The following is a 6100-nucleotide window of genomic DNA, read 5'->3' as shown; positions in this document are numbered from 1 at the left end:
TAATATGACTGAAATTTCAAGAATAATTTGATAATATCTAAAGGAATAAAAATGAAAAATAAAGTATAATTTAGATCCTAGTTCTTTTTTTTTGGTAGATGTGTATTCAACTCTTTTACATTAATAACTAGTTACTAATAGCACGTATAAGGCACGGGTCGAAAAAATATTTTTTAAAAATTTATTTTAATTATCATGATTTATAATATTTTTTTACATATTTTTTTTTAAAAATATATAACAGATTATTTTTTATATATTTTAAGTTGTTAACTATTGTAATTTATAATACTTTTTATGTAATTTTCAAATGCTTAGATGACCCTGATAATTAATTGTGGGTGATATAGTAAAGTTACGATTGAAGCAGCGAAATAGATATGTCTTAATGACTCACAATGACTAACTAGAAGTGATATAGCAAAATTACTTTAAAAAATACTTTGAAAATTTTTAAATGGTTATAATAATTAATTAGGAATGACATAGTAAAAAAATCATAATTGAAACAGCGAAGCAGACATGTCTAATTAGAAGTGATGTAACAAAATTAATAATTAATTATTTGGGTGAAACAGCTGAAGCAAACACGTTACGTTTACATTTTTCTAATACATAAATAACTTATAATAATTAATTAGAAATGATATAATAAAATTACGGAAGCAACAGTTTATAAAGCAGACAAAATCATTAATATCTATTTTTACTTTTTTATTAAATATTATTAATTTTTTAATACATAAATAACTTATAATAATTAATTAAAGACCACATAATGAAATCACAGAGGAAACATGCAGGAGAAGCAGGCATGTTGACAAGCTGCCTACTTCTCCGCCTCATTCCCTCTTATTAGATACTAGTCGGCTTACGCCGTGCTACGCACGACCCAATGTTGATCCTTAAAATTTTTACTTTATGTATAATTCTATTACTTAATTAGAACCTTCATTTGTTTGGTTGATAAATTCTAAGTTAAGTATATATTACTATATTTACATTGATGAAATTTGTATGATAATATTTTAAATTGTTCAAACTTTTGTGCCATTGATAGTCAATTATATTTTTGAAATTATTTAATTTTTTTAATTATTGTGATTTATAATATTTTTCTTCTATTCTACTAATTAGAAGTGACATAGTAAAATTTAGTAAAACTATTATGAAAAATAGTTGTGAATTTTTTTTAAGTGGTCCCATATAAGACATCAAGTTAATTTAAAACATCAAAAACTAATTTATCATTTTATCTCTATTTTATTTTCTTAATACTTAAATAACTTATAATAATTAATTATGAGTGATATAGTAAAATCACGATTGAAACAGCCGAATCAGTCATGTCATAAGTGTCTTTTTCAATTTTTTTTCTAAAATATTTTTATTTTTAATACGCAAATAACTTATAATAATTACTTAAAAATAATATAGTAAAATCACGATTGAAGTAGCTGAAGCAGGCATGTTGACCATGAGCAGCCTGCTTTAGCTTCTTCATTGTGCCTTAAATATAGGTAATAAATATATTAATTTTTCATACTTAAATGACTTATAATAATTAATTATGAGTGATATAGTAAAATCACGATTGAAGTAGATGAAACAGTTATGTCATAAATGTCTATTTTATTTTTCTTATAAGATATTTTTAATTTTTAATACGTAAATGACTTATAATAATTACTCAAGGATAATATAATAAAATCACGATTGAAGTAGCTAAAGTAGACATGTTGACCAAGAGCAGCCTGCTTCAGCTGCTTAATTGTACCTTATATATAGGTAAATAATATAGAATATAATATGAATATATATATATATATATATATATATATATATTACAAAATTGATCAACATCTATGTAATTTAATTCTTAAGAAACAAAACATGATAAATAAAAATAAATCAAAACAATAATTGAATAAGGTTGTTCATTTATTACGCCCCATATTCTGTAAGACGATTATAAATAGCTTGTAAATGACTCTTTGCTATTTACTATAATAGTTGAAATGCCATTTGGTAGATAAAACATCATATCAAAATTAAAATTTGAATCACTAAATGATACCACATCAATTATTGAACTTTGTTAAATCTATCGAAAAGAATAACAAATTTTAAAAATTCCAAAATTTAAAAAGGTAGGAGTATATAAGTTGAGATGAATGATATTAGAGACAAGTATTTAGTACGCTATTCAATTATGGTCAAATTTGTTATGACTCACTCTAATTTTATAGGAGTTTTATTATTTCTGAAGTCAGTTTTAACGTATTTTTGTGACTCTTTTATGACGACATGACAACTTTATTACATAAAAATGAGGTCCACATCAAAGATGTCACGTCAGCTAAAGAACTGTCATATCAGTTAAAAAAATTGACAAAAATATGCTAAAATTTAGTTCAGGGATAGTAAGATCCCCGTAAAATTAAAGTGTGTCATAACAAATTCCGATCATAGTTCAGGGGTACTAAATACTTTACTCATGATATTATATTATATTGTTTAGTGTCTATAGATTATAAATATTGAACTTTTTCAGAAATCATATTAAGAGTTGACAATATGATGTACTAAATCTTCCGTCTATGTGTAAGATCCGAAAAAATATTGAACTACAAGATTATTTTTTTTACGCAGTATTACCCTACATTTTTGTCGAAGGTTGTTTTACTTTTCATAAATCATATTAATTAAAGTATATACCAATATGTTTATCCATTGGATTTTTAATTTTGATGTGAATTTTTTCAAGTTGTATTGATTCTTGAACACTCCTTTTTTATTCTCTTTTTATTATTTAAAAGACAAGTTTGTAATATTCTCGTGGTCTTTTTTTTTTTCCCCTTTTCCATTCTAGTGGTCATTATTCTTGATCTCATTATATTATCTCCATTTTAATAAAGCAAAAGTTACACTAATTGTTTCTTTAAAAAAGACAAAGTAACTTTTGTGCTCGCTTCTTTGAGATAAATATTTATTACTCCCAAACTATGATCAAAGTTGCTACGACACACGTCAACGTTACAGAAGTCCTATTACCCTCTGAACTCAATTTTAACATACTTTTGTCACCCTTTTGTGCTGATGTGACACCTTTATTACATAAAGTGAGAGTCACATTAAAGGTGCCACGTCAGCTAAAAAGGTTATCAAAAGGTGCCACGTCAGGTTCAAAGATTGTCAAAAAGTGTCACGCCAGCTCAAAAGAATGACAAAAATATGCTAAAATTTAATTAGGAGGTAATAAGATCCCCTAAAGTTGAAGCGTGTTGTAACAAATTTGATTATAGTTCAGAGGGGTACTAGATGCGTTACTCCACATCTTTTATTCTTATAATTGGACCATTCAGGATAATTAATAAAAATAATAATCAAATTTCAAGTAGTTCTAGGAGTAATTATCAAGTTTTATTTTGATTTGAGATTGGTGAACATGTATTATTTAAAGGGGCAAATATAATAGATGGTTCATTTTGTGAGTACATTTTAAGTCATAGTTGTAATGTATATAAAAAAGTTATGAATTTAGTTGGAACCAACTTTAGGCACACACAATCGAAATTGTCAAAAATAACGTTTAAACGCATTTGTCTGAAGTTTGACTTGTCAAGATCAGGACCAAACTTCATAAGTTATTTGAAATTTGAACTACCAAAAAGAAATATCATTTGATACATAAAATATAATATCAAGATTAAAGTTTGAATCATTAAATAATACAATATCAATTATTGAACTTTGTTAAATCTGGAAAAAATAAGAAATTTATGACACTCCGAAAATTAAAAAAGATAGGAGTATATAAATTAAAACGATTGAAATTTTAACTATCGCGAGTTATCAAGGAAGTGCTAAAATCTCTCGTGAGTAAGTGAGACTATAATGTGGGTACCTTCCACTAATGACATCCAATGGCGGATCCAGGATTTAAAGATAGTGGGTGCTTAAGAAATTTAAAAACTGAAAAAAAGTAAAAAGTCACCTCAATGAGATTCAAACCCGAGACCTTCTTCCAATGAAGGATCCAAAGATCAACCCAAATACGATTGCATTCAACCAACTTTTATTATAGTGGGTGCTTTTATATGTTTTATACCTATTTTTATATATTTTTTGTATGTAATTATACCTATTCCGCTTCAAGTTTAGTGGGTGCCGGAGCACCCCAAAATACAACGTATGTCCGCCCCTGATGACATCTCGAGAGTGATTGCATACAGAAAAGGCACCATCGCAACAATAACGTGCCCCCAAGGGGGTGGTTGAGTTGGTTTGAGGGGGACTTCCCATAGTGGAGGTCGCGATTCGATCCACCCCTTATGTCTTTTCAATCGAGCTCATCGCACAAGATTTGCCTAGTGCGGTTTACATCTCCTGTGTGGTTTGTGAGCTATTGCATAGTGAGAGATTTACCCAGTGTGCACATAATACTCACCACAGAATACTCACCCGAAGGACAGAGACTGTGATAGAGAGTGTAGCGGCTGCGAATTTTCCTAGAGTTTCCAAATAAAACAATAACGTGGATGAAAGGATAGGGGACAAAAGTGTCAGGACAACAACTACACGGACACACAATGTACTAAATTAACTAATAGCACCATCCTTCTTCTTTTTTTTTTGTAAATAAAAAGTATCAATATCCACAATATTCGATATTGTTATTAGATCTTTGTCTTAGCACTTGTACCAAAAGGTACAAGAAAACTTTTAAAATAAATAAATGCTAAAAATTATTTTAATGTGTACATATCCTTTTGTTTTCTAATTTTGCACAAAAAAATTCATTATTTTATATCTATAATTCCTAAATTATTGACAAAAAGCACCTTTTGCACTAAAAATTAAAGACACATTTTAGAGTGAACATATTCTAGTTTTTAAGTTTCAATTTCTGTTTAAGAAAATAAAAATTATACAAGAAGGAAATCATAAATCTCTATACAACTAACAAGGAAACAATGCAACACCATTTATTTTAGTTATAATTTAATATCATAATAAAACAAATTTATTTAACATTTTAGATAATAATAAATATTACCCATATTTTAAAATAACTTAAAGGATATTAAAATTAATAAATAAACATATAATATTTTAATTATTTTTTCAGCACTGAGATCTCCTAGATTTGTAAGTTTTCCTGTTGGCGAATCTTTATATAAAATATAATTATATCCATGTTTTATTTTTACTTCTTTTTTGGGTCATGAGTTGGAGTATTTTTTTAAGAGAATAAAATATTGTGAAAAAAAATCTTCAAGGATTCGAATTTTAAATTAAACTTCATTTAATTTATAACTTTTTTCCCTCAATTTTCCACCTAATCATGTCTAATACGATCTCAGTTTTAATTTATTTTTCTTACCTTTTTTTAGTCCATTAAAAAAAAAAATGACTCATTCCTTTTTGATAACTTTTTTATTTTTGATGTTCTATATGATATATTTAAGATTATAAGATCAAAGAATATTTTAATACAATCCACATGTCTTTATTTAAGATTACAAGATTCAAAAGTTTTTTTTTTTTTTTTTTTAAAATTCCATGATGAATCAAAAACAGCTAAATATATTAAAACATAAAACATAGAAAATATGAGAGTAAAAGGCTCCATATTAAAAGCGAGTTCATTCTGAAAATGCAAAATATTAATTAACAATGACTGAATACTTGTTATTTTACCATAACTTTCGATAATTTTTCTTTTAAATATATTTCGTGAATACTTGTCATCTCACCATATCTTTTATAGTTTTTTTTTTTTTCTCTTTTTTATATTTCTTCTTTTTGAGTGTAAGTCCATCAAAATAAAGAAGAAGAAAAAGATAAAAAAAAATAATTGAGAGGAAGATTGGTGATCTAAAGTGATAGTAATAGATATTGATTGCCATTATAATCTTTATTGCTTACACGTAGGGGTCATTATTTGATTGTATATATATGAGATTTCAAAAATAAAAATAAAGAATTTTTTACTTTTCATAAAGGCATAATACATAAATATATTTTTTTAACTTGGCTTCAATTTTTATCTACGTCCTTCAATTCTGAGTATGCACAAACAAACGCTTAAACTTGT

This window comes from Capsicum annuum, chromosome 6 (assembly GCF_002878395.1).
Source record: "Capsicum annuum cultivar UCD-10X-F1 chromosome 6, UCD10Xv1.1, whole genome shotgun sequence".
In the NCBI taxonomy this organism is placed as follows: Eukaryota; Viridiplantae; Streptophyta; class Magnoliopsida; order Solanales; family Solanaceae; genus Capsicum; species Capsicum annuum.
This window is presented reverse-complemented; position numbering follows the sequence as displayed.